Source organism: Anomaloglossus baeobatrachus, chromosome 1, assembly GCF_048569485.1.
Source record: "Anomaloglossus baeobatrachus isolate aAnoBae1 chromosome 1, aAnoBae1.hap1, whole genome shotgun sequence".
In the NCBI taxonomy this organism is placed as follows: Eukaryota; Metazoa; Chordata; class Amphibia; order Anura; family Aromobatidae; genus Anomaloglossus; species Anomaloglossus baeobatrachus.
In genome coordinates, this window is record NC_134353.1 from 573,342,895 (window position 1) to 573,359,499 (window position 16,605).

Here is a 16,605-nt window from a genome sequence, read left to right on the forward strand (position 1 = left end):
TCGTAGATGAGGACCGATGACTCCGGTGACGGATACTCCGGGATTTCCTCCGGACGCCTCCGCTACCCGTTTCTTAGACGGTTCCAAGAGGATGCCTCTGATGCATGTAGCCCCACAAGGAACTATTCTCCCGTTATCCATGATCTTGGGGAAAAAAAACCCAGAAACTACGCCATAATTTTGAATACGCACAGCTCCAACACTTTGTTTCATCCCTTACACAAATGAATGAGTTGTCATTCTCTCAATCTGCTTTTGAAACCATGTGCACAGCGACAATGGTCCCTACCGACACCAGCTCAGGTATATACAAAATGCTGATCTCTAAGGGCTTGGATTCCCTTCCCCCCTTTTTGTGGAGCGTGGGAAGGTGAACTCAACCAACCTTCTCTAAAAAAACAAAGGGAGCGCTGCTTTCATTTGTCACGTAAATCAATAACTGCTACTAAGTCTCAGGAGACTAGTTATAAAATTATCTCGAGATGGTACAGGGTTCCTTCCCTTCTTCACAGGGTGCCTGGAGGTCCCGGATACTTGTTGGCAGTGGGAAGCTCCATGGCACATATATGGTGACCGTGTGTTGCCCTGACGACTTTTTGGGATGGGGTCTTAGAGGTGGTCCGGGAGGTTTTGGGGGTTGTAGTGCCCAAACGCCCTGAGGCGGTCTTGCTTTACATGTTTCCAATGTCCCATAAAATTTACCAAAAAAATCTGTGCTGCGGCATCTCCTTCAGGCAGCTAAGACCGTTATTCCTCGCCACTGGAAAACTGCGGATGTGTCAACCTTGGAGGAGTGGATTGGCGAAGTGAACATGTCTGATGGAGAGGATCCTGGCCCAATTGCGGGGGGAGGTGGAGTCTGTGACTACCAAATGGTTTTATTGGGAGTCCTATCTGTCGGGGTCTGGTGCGAACCTATGACATGACCCCATTTCTGAAAGCGAAGCTCTGCCTTCCCTTATGGACATGACTGGTGAGTGCTGGCCCAGCGGTTTCTCCCTCTGTGCTGTTTCTTCTTTTTTCTTCTCTCTCTTTGGTACTTTTCCTTTCAGATGTTCTCCTCTTTTGTGTTAAGTCTATGTTATAAATGATGAACCTATTGTATGGCCGGACTTTATAGTCCTTTTATTTTCAAGTTGCCATATGAAAGCTAACTACATGGTTTAAAGTGTTATGTTTTTCATGAAAACCAATAAAATCTTAAAATATCAAAAGTGCCCTGTCAGGGATAAACGTTCCCCATTCTTCCAATTGGTGCAGTTTCCAAAGGTCCGATTCCAGCAATTAATAAGTTATCACCTACTTATTCTGTGGATCCCGTGGATCGGTGATAACTTGTTTTCACCAAAGAACCCCTTTAATGCAAACTGCCATAATTGTACATCCCAGTTATGGTCTACACAATAGATGTGAAGGAGCTGTCGATATTTTACTGTCAACACTCCACTATAAGGCTGCTTTCACACTACGTTTTTTAACATGCGTCCTGAACATTTTTTTGCTGCAAAAGCGGATCCAGTGCAAATGCGTTTTCATTTCAATGCATTTGTAATGGACTTGCGTTAACATGCGTTGACATGCGTTTGCGTGCAGTTTTGTCAGAATCCAGCGACTTGCAGTTTTTTAACATTGTTTAAAAACGCTACTTGTAGCGTTTTTGAGCTGCATCCAAATACTGCAAGTCGCTGGATCCTGACTAAACAGCATGCAAACGCATGTGAACGGTGGTATACTGATAGACGGGATCCTGTTTGGTGTACTGAGCATGCCCAGAAACCACAGAGCGTGAGTTTGTTTCTCTGTCTCTCTCTCTCTGTCTCTTTCTCTCTGCCTCTTTCTCTCTGCCTCTTTCTCTCTGCCTCTCTCTCTCTCTTTCCCTCTCTCTTTCCCTCTCTCTCTCTTTACCTCTCTCTCTCTTTACCTCTTTCCCTCTCCCTCTCTCTTTCCCCTCTCTCTCTTTCCCAGCGGCATCTGAATTTGCAGTCTGTCACGTTCAGTTCCACTGACTCCCGATCACATGACTCCAATGCCTGCCCATAAACGTCAAGTAGCAGGATCCTGTAAAATAACACTTACATTTGCATGCGTTTTTCTTTAGAAAAACAGGATCCGCTTTTACAGCAAAAAAATGTTCATAACGCATGTGAAAAAAACGTAGTGTGAAAGCAGCCTAACAGGGATAAAGCTAACAGGTATTTTGCATATAGCTGTAGAGTGGGCCACTTGAGTCAATTCCTTCTGTGGGCCTACACAACTACTGAAAAAATATATATTTTTAGAAAAAATATCTTGCTCACTTTCCCTGGCATTCTCATGACTATGCTTTTCGGTCCTCTGTGTACCTACGTAAAGTTATCGTCTAGCAATAGTTTGTGGTGACAATCACAGTCTGCAGCGGTCACATGGCTTTTGCAGTAGTTTTCCGAAACAAAATCATTGAGTGTAAACATACCAGAGCATCACTCAATCTGACATCAATATGACGGCAGACGCAGATGTGACGCCCCTGGACTATCAGGTCGTCACAGGGTACTGCACAACCTGTCCTCCCATGCAGTATTCCACCTCCCTCTTGGTTCTGGGTCCCTATCTTAATGGTGCTGCCTCCAACAGCAAATCAAATCCTAGATACACCCTGCACCCCACCCAACAGGCACACCAGTGGACGGCTTGAGTGGAATAGAGTCGCCCACCTGGGGGGTCAGTTAGGGGAGGTGAGGAGTGTAGTCGGTGAGGAGTGAGGAACCCCTTGAGCTGTGAGGAGCTCAGAGGAGGCTGAGAGTAGTGGCTCCCAAGAGAAGCTGTCTAGGTTGCAGATGGTGGACTGGACCTAGAGGAGTCAGACCCCTGGTCGCAGGGGATTGTGGCAAGGTGCTTGGACCTGTCGAAGAGGATGGCCAGCAGCCTAGCACTGTCATCGGTCCGGGACCGAAGGCACGGCAGGGTACACGGACCCTAGGTCGGGGAGAAGCTTCAGGCAACCCGATAATTCCCCTGAGAACGGAGCCTTTATGATCGGTTCCCACCCGCTCCAGAATCGGGGCATTAGCGCAACGAGGGGAATAGGACTTTCCAACCCAAAACGGTCCAGAAAATCCCAAGCGTGAGCCCTGAGAGCAAGCTTCCACACTTAGCCACAGTGGGGAGCGGGGCCCAACAAGTTTCAGACTACTGGACCACCACGTTGAAGTTAAACTTAGTGCCAGGGGGCAGGTTATGGATCAACAGGCAACACTATAGGGGACAGGACCCGGACAAGCTCCCCTCAGCGGCAGCGGTACCCAGAGAATTGGTTTACCTGGTTGTCAGCATCTGCTTATGGACTGAGTAAGTACGAGAGTGACCCCTGCATCCCACGGCATCCCCCTATCTGTGGAGGGCTACGACACATTGCTGCCCCACTTCATCACCCCGAGGACTCCCAACGGCAGTGACGGTACTCCCAATTACTGTACACCACAGGTGGCGTCACTAACTATATCTAAATTCCCCTGTACATCCCCCCTTTCATTTGAGTTGCTGCACGACCCCGGGTCCAGAGACCCTCGAGCCACAGCGAACCCGGATCAGAGTAGCTCGGCTGCTTCCTCGGGGGCGGCACACAGACACAAGTGAGGATATTGGAAATCAGTGGTAAACTTTATGTGATCGAACTGGAAATGCACTGTGGTGTCTGTTATAAAAAGACCCTACAATGCAAATGTGAACAGCGGCTAAGGCACTGTGTGAGACTGAGAGTGGGTAATGAGTTAAATCAGTGGATTTGGACTCATTAGTTTACCCACAGTATGTATCCAGTGCTACACAAGCACTTCTGTTTCTTTTTTGGGGGTTGTTACACACAATGCATTTAACATTGTTTCCATTGCACTTTTTATTTATTTTTTCCTATATCATTTTAGTCTGTATGTTTGTTACTAGTGTCTACAAAAACTGTAGCAAATGGAAATTATGTAGGTATATCACAGAAACAGAAGGAAATGCTCCAGCAATATTACAAAATCTTTCTTCTGGAATGATATTTTAGGACTGAATGCTGAACAATTTTTCCCCTGACTTCATGTATAGCTGTATATCTTTGCCATCATACTCATATCTTTCAGAAACAAGGAAGTTCATGGAAAGTTTATCCCCAAAGCAAAGGTGACTTACCAGAAGACTGTAATGGGGAAATTGAAGAGGAAACATTGTTGAGCAAATAAGTTTGCCTTAAAGGGATATTCCATCTCATAAATAGATTGTATGTTATTAGGATATGCCATCACTCTGATTAGTGGGTATTCCAGCACCTGAGTCTATTTCCCCAGTTGCATCCCCAGCCACCCATACTGGAAGGAGCTGTGAAATAGTCCCTCTACACCACCAAGGAATAAAACTGTGAAAGGGCTGCATCTCTACATATTAAGGAACAATGAGGTATGAGAGACCAGATTTCTGCCAGTTTTGAAGTGACGGAATATACTGCTAATAATCAAGCAGCTTAAAAGATTGGGATATACCTTTAAAATAAACTCTAGACACTCAGGGAATTGAATTTCACATATATAGTGCTGTAGGGGGGCATCACAATGTGGCGGAGCTGTAAAGGCATCACACTCTGTGGGGCACTGTGGTGGCCAACACATGGTGTAGGGAGAAACATATGAGGTTTGTGGGAAGGTGTATGTATGAGCATCAAACTGTTGGGGGGGGGGGGGCTTGTTGGGGGGTAATGAACTGTGTGTGAGGACTGTGGGGGCATCATATTGTTTGTATGGGACTGTGAGGACCTCATACTGTGAGAGGTGGAGACTGTATAATAGGTCCACAGTGAGTTCCACCATATAATTTTCATCATATAGAGTTTCTCCCAATCAATTTAGTGTCCCCAACACATTATGATGCCACCATATTCCTGTAACACAATATGAAGCCCCAGAGTCCACCAAATTCAGAATTATAATCCCATTCCCCCACACAGTTTGAGCGCCACACACAGAATGATGCCCCACAACTACCCCCAACACACTGTGATTATCTCAGAGTCCACCACATAATATGATAGCCCTGCAGACCCCCCCCCCCCCCCACACACTGAATAATAATCCCACAATCCCTCACAGAGTATGATGCCGCCCCCCCACCTCCCACAGTGTCACATACTGTAGGATGAGCCCACAACCCCAACACAATATGATACTCCCACACAGACATGGAATGTTAATCCCACAATCCCTTTCAGAGTATGATGGCACCACACACACACCTCACAGTCCCCACATACAGTAGGATGATCCCACATCTACCCACACAGTATGATGACCCCAGAGCCCACCACACAGGATGATTACCCCAGAACCCCCACATACAGTAGGATGATCCCACAACCCCCCTCACAGTATGGTGACCCCAGAGCCCCCCACACATTATGATGACCCCAGAGCCCCCCACACAGTATGATGACCTCAGAGCCTCCCACACAGTATGATGACCTCAGAGCCCCCCACACAGTATGATGACCTCAGAGCCTCCCACACAGTATGATGACCTCAGAGCCTCCCACACAGTATGATGACCTCAGAGCCTCCCACACAGTATGATGACCTCAGAGCCTCCCACACAGTATGATGACCTCAGAGCCTCCCACACAGTATGATGACCTCAGAGCCTCCCACACAGTATGATGATCTCAGAGCCTCCCACACAGTATGATGATCTCAGAGCCTCCCACACAGTATGATGATCTCAGAGCCTCCCACACAGTATGATGACCTCAGAGCCTCCCACACAGTATGATGATCTCAGAGCCTCCCACACAGTATGATGACCTCAGAGCCTCCCACACAGTATGATGACCTCAGAGCCTCCCACACAGTATGATGACCTCAGAGCCCCCCACACAGTATGATGACCTCAGAGCCCCCCACACAGTATGATGACCTCAGAGCCCCCCACACAGTATGATGACCTCAGAGCCTCCCACACAGTATGATGACCTCAGAGCCTCCCACACAGTATGATGACCTCAGAGCCTCCCACACAGTATGATGACCTCAGAGCCTCCCACACAGTATGATGACCTCAGAGCCTCCCACACAGTATGATGACCTCAGAGCCTCCCACACAGTATGATGACCCCAGGGCCCCCCACACAGTATGATGACCCCACAGCCCCCCACACATTATGATGACCCCAGAGCCCCCCACACAGTATGATGACCTCAGAGCCCCCCACACATTATGATGACCTCAGAGCCCCCCACACAGTATGATGACCTCAGAGCCCCCCACACAGTATGATGACCCCACAGCCCTTCCCCCACAGTGTAATGTCTTTCACTCAATTATCGTGTGTTGCAGTAACACCCAGGCTTTGGAGCTTAGGGGGGCACAAAAGTCTCCTTTGGCCCATATGTCTAATACCATTAAAGACCCGTGATAGTAGGGGTCCATGCTGCTGGGTGTAGGGTTGGATGGCACAGCTGCTGCCTGCTACCAAAGACCACAAATAATGGAGGGTGATTGTGTGAGGAAACCTCACTGGGGCATGAGTGTGGGCCACATGCAATGGTTGTACCTTTACAAGTAACCATTCTAAAACTAGAAGTAAAAATTGCCAGAAAAATCTTCAAACTTCAGGCAAATTTTACATGTGTTAAAACAATACAAACACCCTCCAAGAAGGATCCTGAAATATCTGCGCACACTAATAACTAGTGTCAGTTCTGCGTAGTGACCTCACTTTGCTATCTCTGTGGCCTGAGGCAGCTGAGGTAAAACTTCCCATATTGCACCTGTCTAGTATCGCCGGAGCATGCGTAGTTTTCTGGCTTTACTCCTGCGGGAATGGACTCTGCAATGCTGCTTACAATAAATATACGCACTGCTCGCTGGAAATTACGTGCTCGCAAATTCCCAGTCACGTGATTTCTCTGTAAGGTCATGTGACTGTAGAAAAGCTCGCGCTCACCCTGTTGTAACGCATGAAAGTGACCAGTAGATGTCGCACAGACCCAGCACGTATAACTGTCAGCGGCACATATCGCTCCCGGTCCGCCCACTGGCTGCAGACACGCCCTTCCTGTACGGGCGGCAACACCTTCTGTTAACTCCTCTCCTACTGGAAACGAGCCGCATTTGCCTTGTGAACTGTAATTAGCCTATATGTACAGAGCGGACGGGAGACAGTTAACGAGCGCTGTCATTGAGAAGCACAGCCTGACCTTTCTCCTCCGCCCTGTAACGACTGCTAGGAAGGCAGCCCGGGACTGGGACGCGTGCACACGGTAATCTGACATGTCTCCCCGCTCCCATAGCTAGGAGCTGCCAGTGTGCCGGGGAGCGGAGGGATAGGAGCTGCCAGTGTGCCGGGGAGCGGAGGGATAGGAGCTGCCAGTGTGCCGGGGAGCGGAGGGATAGGAGCTGCCAGTGTGCCGGGGAGCGGAGGGATAGGAGCTGCCAGTGTGCCGGGGAGCGGAGGGATAGGAGCTGCCAGTGTGCCGGGGAGCGGAGGGATAGGAGCTGCCAGTGTGCCGGGGAGCGGAGGGATAGGAGCTGCCAGTGTGCCGGGGAGCGGAGGGATAGGAGCTGCCAGTGTGCCGGGGAGCGGAGGGATAGGAGCTGCCAGTGTGCCGGGGAGCGGAGGGATAGGAGCTGCCAGTGTGCCGGGGAGCGGAGGGATAGGAGCTGCCAGTGTGCCGGGGAGCGGAGGGATAGCAGCTGCCAGTGTGCCGGGGAGCGGAGGGATAGGAGCTGCCAGTGTGCCGGGGAGCGGAGGGATAGGAGCTGCCAGTGTGCCGGGGAGCGGAGGGATAGGAGCTGCTAGTGTGCCGGGGAGCGGATGGATAGGAGCTGCCAGTGTGCCGGGGAGCGGAGGGATAGGAGCTGCCAGTGTGCCGGGGAGCGGAGGGATAGGAGCTGCCAGTGTGCCGGGGAGCGGAGGGATAGGAGCTGCTAGTGTGCCGGGGAGCGGAGGGATAGGAGCTGCTAGTGTGCCGGGGAGCGGAGGGATAGGAGCTGCCAGTGTGCCGGGGAGCGGAGGGATAGGAGCTGCTAGTGTGCCGGGGAGCGGAGGGATAGGAGCTGCCAGTGTGCCGGGGAGCGGAGGGATAGGAGCTGCTAGTGTGCCGGGGAGCGGAGGGATAGGAGCTGCTAGTGTGCCGGGGAGCGGAGGGATAGGAGCTGCCAGTGTGCCGGGGAGCGGAGGGATAGGAGCTGCTAGTGTGCCGGGGAGCGGAGGGATAGGAGCTGCCAGTGTGCCGGGGAGCGGAGGGATAGGAGCTGCCAGTGTGCCGGGGAGCGGAGGGATAGGAGCTGCCAGTGTGCCGGGGAGCGGAGGGATAGGAGCTGCTAGTGTGCCGGGGAGCGGAGGGATAGGAGCTGCTAGTGTGCCGGGGAGCGGAGGGATAGGAGCTGCTAGTGTGCCGGGGAGCGGAGGGATAGGAGCTGCCAGTGTGCCGGGGAGCGGAGGGATAGGAGCTGCCAGTGTGCCGGGGAGCGGAGGGATAGGAGCTGCCAGTGTGCCGGGGAGCGGAGGGATAGGAGCTGCCAGTGTGCCGGGGAGCGGAGGGATAGGAGCTGCCAGTGTGCCGGGGAGCGGAGGGATAGGAGCTGCCAGTGTGCCGGGGAGCGGAGGGATAGGAGCTGCCAGTGTGCCGGGGAGCGGAGGGATAGGAGCTGCCAGTGTGCCGGGGAGCGGAGGGATAGGAGCTGCCAGTGTGCCGGGGAGCGGAGGGATAGGAGCTGCCAGTGTGCCGGGGAGCGGAGGGATAGGAGCTGCCAGTGTGCCGGGGAGCGGAGGGATAGGAGCTGCTAGTGTGCCGGGGAGCGGATGGATAGGAGCTGCCAGTGTGCCGGGGAGCGGAGGGATAGGAGCTGCCAGTGTGCCGGGGAGCGGAGGGATAGGAGCTGCCAGTGTGCCGGGGAGCGGAGGGATAGGAGCTGCTAGTGTGCCGGGGAGCGGAGGGATAGGAGCTGCCAGTGTGCCGGGGAGCGGAGGGATAGGAGCTGCCAGTGTGCCGGGGAGCGGAGGGATAGGAGCTGCCAGTGTGCCGGGGAGCGGAGGGATAGGAGCTGCCAGTGTGCCGGGGAGCGGAGGGATAGGAGCTGCCAGTGTGCCGGGGAGCGGAGGGATAGGAGCTGCTAGTGTGCCGGGGAGCGGAGGGATAGGAGCTGCTAGTGTGCCGGGGAGCGGAGGGATAGGAGCTGCTAGTGTGCCGGGGAGCGGAGGGATAGGAGCTGCCAGTGTGCCGGGGAGCGGAGGGATAGGAGCTGCCAGTGTGCCGGGGAGCGGAGGGATAGGAGCTGCCAGTGTGCCGGGGAGCGGAGGGATAGGAGCTGCCAGTGTGCCGGGGAGCGGAGGGATAGGAGCTGCCAGTGTGCCGGGGAGCGGAGGGATAGGAGCTGCCAGTGTGCCGGGGAGCGGAGGGATAGGAGCTGCCAGTGTGCCGGGGAGCGGAGGGATAGGAGCTGCCAGTGTGCCGGGGAGCGGAGGGATAGGAGCTGCCAGTGTGCCGGGGAGCGGAGGGATAGGAGCTGCTAGTGTGCCGGGGAGCGGAGGGATAGGAGCTGCCAGTGTGCCGGGGTGCGGAGGGATAGGAGCTGCCAGTGTGCCGGGGAGCGGAGGGATAGGAGCTGCCAGTGTGCCGGGGAGCGGATGGATAGGAGCTGCCAGTGTGCCGGGGAGCGGAGGGATAGGAGCTGCCAGTGTGCCGGGGAGCGGAGGGATAGGAGCTGCCAGTGTGCCGGGGAGCGGAGGGATAGGAGCTGCCAGTGTGCCGGGGAGCGGAGGGATAGGAGCTGCCAGTGTGCCGGGGAGCGGAGGGATAGGAGCTGCCAGTGTGCCGGGGAGCGGAGGGATAGGAGCTGCCAGTGTGCCGGGGAGCGGAGGGATAGGAGCTGCCAGTGTGCCGGGGAGCGGAGGGATAGGAGCTGCCAGTGTGCCGGGGAGCGGAGGGATAGGAGCTGCCAGTGTGCCGGGGAGCGGAGGGATAGGAGCTGCCAGTGTGCCGGGGAGCGGATGGATAGGAGCTGCCAGTGTGCCGGGGAGCGGAGGGATAGGAGCTGCCAGTGTGCCGGGGAGCGGAGGGATAGGAGCTGCCAGTGTGCCGGGGAGCGGAGGGATAGGAGCTGCCAGTGTGCCGGGGAGCGGAGGGATAGGAGCTGCCAGTGTGCCGGGGAGCGGAGGGATAGGAGCTGCCAGTGTGCCGGGGAGCGGAGGGATAGGAGCTGCCAGTGTGCCGGGGGCGGAGGGATAGGAGCTGCTAGTGTGCCGGGGAGCGGAGGGATAGGAGCTGCCAGTGTGCCGGGGAGCGGAGGGGGAATATAGCCGGGTATGATAAGGAGCAAGTGCCGGGGACAGGAGCCCAACCTGGCAGCATGTCTGTACATAGATCACGTCTGTCTGTCCACTCCTGACTTCCTTTTTCCATTTATTTTCTTTCTTTCCTTCCTCCTGTCTTTTTAATCCCTCCTTTTTTGCTTTTAACTTCCTTAATCCTTTCCTTCCTTCATTCCTCCTTTAATTCCTATTTTTCCCTTTCTTTCCTTCTTTTCCCCTTTCCGCCCTCCTTTCTTTAATCCCTCCATTTTATCTTCCCTTTCTCCTTTTTTCCTCCTTTCTTTAACCCCTTTTCCTTCTTCCCTCCTTTCTCTAATCCCTCCTTTTCCCCTTTCCTTACTTCCTTTCCTTTCTTCCTCCTTTCTTTAACCCCCTGCTTTTCCCCTATCCTTCCACCTTTTTCTTTTATCCCTCCTTTCCTTCCTTCCTCCCTCCTTTCTTTAATCCCTCCTTTTCCCCTTTCCTTACGTCCTCCTTCCCTTCCTCCTTTCTTTAACCCCTTCTTTTCCCCTTTCCTTCCTCCTTTCTTTAATCCCTCCTTTCCTTCCTTCCTCCCTCCTTTGTTTAATCCCTCCTTTTCCCCTTTCCTTACTTCCTTTCTTTAACCTCTTTCCCCTTTCCTTCCTTTTTTCTTTAATCCCTCCTTTTCCTCTTCCCTTCCTTGTTTACTCTTTAAATAGCTTGATAATTGGCCTAAATATTTCACCAATCATCCCACATCTAGGTTTTTTGTTGTTTTTCTTATTTGTATGATGAGGTAGTTTTGAATGTAACTCCTATGGGTTTTCCGGTTTCTAATTATCCCTCTCTCTCGGCTGCAGTTTGTTTAAAGAATTAAACGAATAGAAAAAACTGCTTAAGGCCTCATGCGCACACTACGTTTTTTGCTGTGGTTTTTTTTTGTGCAGTTTGTGGCACAAAACTATATGCATTTCCTTCCCCAGCAAAGTCTATTAGATTTCAGTTTTGCTGTGCGCACGTTTCTTTTTTTCTGCTGCAATTTTGTGGTGACCACAAAGATGCAGCATGTCAATTTTTTGTTTTGCGTTTTGTCCCTGCATTTTTCACTAGTGATGGGAGTTGGTCAGCGAGGGATTGATCCCTGGTATCTAGCCGGATGCCGGTCCCCATATAAGTCTATGGGGACCAGAATGTGGGGCAAATGGGTAGAGGCAAGCACTTCATACTTACTGAGTCACCGGCGCAGCTGAACACTCCCGCGACTGCTCATTCACTTCCAGGGCCATTCATTACCTTCACTGCATATGCACTGATTCCCCTGCCCACCAGAGTCTGATTGGTTGCAGTCAAACACGCCCCCACAAGTGTGACACTTCCAATCACAGACCCGGTCTGCGGGTCTCATATGGTATAAAAATAAAAAAAATTTACTTAGGGTCCCCCCATATTATGCTACCCAGCACAGATAAACCATACGGCTATAGGCGGCAGCCCTCAACCGTGCGCTTATCGTGGCTGTGTATCAAAATAAGAGGAACCGCATGCTGCTTTTTTTTTTTTTTTAAATTATTTACATTTTTAAGAAATGGCGTGCAGTCTACCCAATTTTTGACACCAAGCAAGATAAACCAGACAGCTTGGGGCTGGTATTCTCAGGCTGGGGAGACACCTGCATATTGGGCCCCCCAGCCTAAAAGTAGCAGCCTGCAGCCGCCCAGAATTGCTGCATCCATTAGATGCAACAATCCCAGCACTTTTCCCAGCTCTTCCCAATTGCCCTGGTGCGGTTGCAATCGGGGTAATAAGGGGTTATTGTCAGCTCACAGCTGACACTAAGCCCTAGATTAGTAATGGGAGGCGTCTATGAGACCATCCCATTACTAATCTGTAAGTAAAAGTAAATAAACACAAACACTGAAAAAAATCCTTTATTTGAAATAAAATAGAAAAAAAGTACCCTCTTTCACCACTTTATTAACCCCAAAAACACTCCTGCAGGTCCTACGTAATCCACATGAGGTTCCACGACGATTCTAGCTCTGCTACATTTAAAGTCATGCTATCATGGAACATGACCACCTGCTGTGAGCTCCAGGCAGAAACTAAGTGAGCCGCGCTATCAGTTGTGACATCACTCAGGTTAGCCACAGCTGGAGGTTCTCATGGCCCTCCAACAGTGACTGCAGGTAACCTAACCTCAGGGGACCTCTATGAACTCAGTGACTTCACCTTACTATTTTTCACCTATTGAATAAATAAAAAAAAAAACAAAACGCTTTGTCAAAAGTGCATGGTAAACACGTGTTTTTGGATACGTTTTTGTGGCCACAGGCTGTTTTTTTGAACCACAGGGTGCAGGTTTGTTGTGAACACAAAACTGCAGCGTTCAGACATAGCCTAAGGTCTCATTCACACATCTGTGTATAACATTGATGGTTCACAGTCCAGCCCCAGAGTCTCTAGACCCAAACTGAACAGTCTTGTAGGCACATATGAGGCTGCCATGTTCGGTCTTGAGACCTGCGACCAGTCCCTTTGGCACAGTCTGTACTCAGGCGGCGACATATGGATGTGTGAATGTATCCTTATTCACCCTCCCCAGATAAAGCACTTCGCCACTGCATCATAAATGCTGTGCCCATTCAGTGAGTGATCAGTTCCGGCAGAGCCACAGAGTTCGCCAATTGACTTCAGCTCTCTCAACGTGGCATCAGCATTGTAGACAATAAAAGACACCAGGAGCAGTGGCAGAGACTCAGTACCGGGCCCCTGAATGATAATAAAAGTGTGCCAGGGGAGAGAGGTTTTCCAAAAAAAGAAAACCCACTAAAAGAGGTTTACCACTACTTTTTCTTTGATAGCCTAGTGTTACAATAGACTATCATTCTTGGATGCTCCAATAAAACAGCAGGTCCTTCTTTTCTATAGTGGCCATGACCCTCTGGATCTGCAGTACCCAGCCATGACCACTTTAGAAATGACGGTGCTGTTGTGTTCTGGGAGAATCTGAGAACTTCCGGCGCTAGTTACAGCTGTTTGGCAGTGGTGTCGGTTTCGCACCACCATCAATCACATATTAATACTCTACCCTAATGATAGGCCATCATTAAAAAGAAAAAGTAGTGGCCAACCTCTTTAATGGCCAGACCTGAGAACCAGTCATGAAAGCACGAATTTTTTTTTTTTTGCCTCCCTGTTTTCCAGCAGACATAGCATTGTTTATTTTTTTCACTGGCTCGACTATATAAAGGCTTTGTATTTTTGTGGTACAAATTGTAATATTTTTCGGGTGAATGTGGTGTATATATTACTGTATAATTTATATAATTGGTATGTTTGGGACAAAATTACAGAAAAAAAAAGCAATTTTTGATTTCTTTGATTACATTTTTTACTGTTTATGTTTCACACCAAACAACCCATTGAATACATTTTCCAGGTCACTCCAGTCATGAGGATACCGAATATATGCAGTTATATTAAAATGTGACAGAACTGTAGAAAAAAAAAGAGATGGACCATTCATCCAAAAATCATACATTGATCTAATTCCGCTAGGCAAAAATGTAGAACACTGAACATGGCTTCAGGCCACACCACTCCACAAGAACAGCAACAATGGCCGCCACCAAGTGAATAGTTCGAAAAAAACAACAACTCCCCTTCACATATTCTATTGTGAACTGAGACCACAAAAAAATAGCATGAATTCCTCTTAGGCCTCCTTCACACGTCCGTGTCTCCGGTATGTGTTTGGTCCGTTTCCTCACGTGCCGGAGACAAGGGCACACGTAGAGCCATTAAAATCAATGGGTCTGCGCTCACGTGCGTGTTTTGCCATGGACCGTGTGTCCGTGTGCTCCACAGGTAGACATGTTCGTCTTTCTCCAGCATCACGGGTGTCACACAGACCGCCCATGGACCGCACAGATGTGATCCGTGTGAGGCCTCTTTCACACGTCCATGAAAATCACGCAAGTTTTTCACGGACGTGTCAAAGGTGCGTATTGCCCTACGTGTGCCGTGTTTATGTTATCCGTGAGAACACACGGAGAACAGGAATTTTCTGCTCACCTGTCCCTGTCGCTGCTGTCCATAATGCTGATCTTCGGTCTCCCTTCCTACCGACTCCCCACTGCTGCAGCTTCCGGCCCGCAGTGGGGTGAATATGCAAGGAGCATAATGAGCGGGGATCGGAAGCAAATTACAGCATCGGCAGAGACAGCAGCGCTGGAGAAGGTGAGTATAGAAATTCTTTTTATTTCACAGGCACGTGTGTTTTCTCCGGTGCGTGTCACACGGATCACATCCGTGCGGTCCTTGTGACACCCGTGATGCCGGAGAAAAATGGACATGTCTACGTGTGAAGCACATGGGCACGCGTATGCTCCACACGGACACCCGGTCCATGGGAAAACACGCATGTGAGCGCAGACCCATCGATTTTAATGGGTCTACGTGTGCCTGTGTCTCCAGCACGTGAGGAAACGCACCAAAAATGTACCGGAGACACGGATGTGTGAAAGAGGCCTGACGCACCGGAGAAAACACACGTGTCTGTGAATTAAAAAGAATTTCTATACTCACCTTCTCCAGCGCTGCGGTCTCTGCCGCTGCTGGCACTTGCTTCCGACCCCTGCTCATTATGCTCATCGCATCTCCACTGTGGGCCGGAAGCAGCAGCAGCGGGGAGTCGGCAGGACCGGAGGCCGTAGATCAGCACCACGGACAGCAACACCAGGGTCAGGTGAGCAGATGGTTCCCGCTCTCCATGTGTTATCACGGATAGCACACGGAGAACACATGTGTGCCATAAACACGGCACATGGAGGGCAATACGCACCTTTGACACGTTCGTGAAAAACGTGCGTGATTTTCACGGATGTGTGAAAGAGGCCTTACAGTGTCCTGCTAATTTAAAAACACTTGGGTCAAATGGCAGGAGTGCTGTTCCAAATAAAAAAAAAAAAAGTGATATTATTTTATGACAAAAGTCATATTTTTTTGTATGCATTTGTTTGCGATAGGCACTCTGTTCTGATATATAAATTGATACATACATATATATATATATATATATATATATATATATATAATGGCGTTCTGTAGTGTAAGACATTAGCAGCACATTTTTTTTTTTTTTTTTTTAACCAATCCGTTTTTATCGAAATTGTACAAAAAAAGAATATATAACATACATACAGAAAAAAGAAGGAAGGATTTGCCACTACAGTTTCCTTAGGTGGGCCACTGCCCTTGGTACATATATAGCCCTCGTAATACACTTAATGCTGACCAATATATACTTTTATTTAGGATTTGCTAGTTCATCTGCTCTATCTCTTATTCTCTTGGTCTCCCAGAACCCTTGTGACAGTTTTGTATTTACAAGTTGCTATAGTGTTTCATTTTCTGCTTTTGCATAGCTAAGCCCACCGATCTATATATTATACCATACTAGAAAGCGGCTATGTTAGAGAGTGTGTCGATAGCAGAATAGAGAGAAAGGAGGGGTGGGGAAAACATTCACAAGGGTACTAGGGAGGGAGGTAAAAGAGGAGTTATAAGTGTGCACATTTTTTTTCTATGATGTGTTCCCATGAATGACCTTTTTCATCTTTTACGCAGCGGGGGTGAGACGTTTTTATTGATACCATTTTGGGATAGGACATTTTGGTCGCTTGTTACATTGTTTTTGGTATTTAAAAAAACAAAACGTAATTTTGGCGTTGTTTAATTTTTTCCCGTTTATGATTTTTACCAATTGAGTTAATTATTTTTGTTTCTTGATTGATTGGACTATTCTGTGCGTACCACATGTGTATTTTTTTTATTTATGTTGAATTTTTTTTTTGTAATACTTTTTAAAAACAGATTTTTTTTCACTGTATTCCTTTGCTGACTTGAAGTTGCGATCGTCTGATCACATGTGAAATAATAATAACAATCACATAACATTGCTGTAAATAGTAAAAATCACAGTCTCCTTTGAGGACCGACAACTGGCAATGTTTCAAGGGTGCTTCATGATGACAAGCATGGGGTTTTCAGCAGACCCCTGTTCATGTCACAGGCTCATTAATAGATGCATAGAATACATTAAATGCTGCTGTCAGAGTTTGACAGCGGCATTCAGCAGATTCCCAATAGCGGGCAGCGCCTTGTAACACCCGTGCTTGTTAGCTGCAGATCCTAGCTGTAATACGCAGCCATTTCCTGACGAATATGGAGGGAGCTCACCCCGTGAGTCTACTCCATACATCCGCTTCCGACTTGCGCTGTTTATGTACAACGGATCTCATGAAGGGGTTGAACCCTATTTAGAG

General features: G+C 50.0%; 2 protein-coding genes across 2 annotated transcripts in view; one reads left to right on the forward strand and one right to left on the reverse strand.

Annotated features, from left to right (window-relative positions):
- LOC142296295 (programmed cell death 1 ligand 1-like) overlaps positions 1-6,832 on the reverse strand; it is a 102,165-nt gene extending 95,333 nt beyond the window's left edge. The window contains exon 1 of the mRNA XM_075339728.1: positions 6,774-6,832. The gene's annotated coding sequence lies outside the window, so the exon portion shown is untranslated. The remainder of the gene's footprint in view (positions 1-6,773) is intronic.
- A 201-nt stretch (positions 6,833-7,033) lies between these two features.
- The window catches only part of PLGRKT (plasminogen receptor with a C-terminal lysine), a 102,116-nt gene continuing 92,544 nt past the window's right edge, over positions 7,034-16,605 (forward strand). Inside the window, exon 1 of the mRNA XM_075339742.1 lies at positions 7,034-7,265. The gene's annotated coding sequence lies outside the window, so the exon portion shown is untranslated. The remainder of the gene's footprint in view (positions 7,266-16,605) is intronic.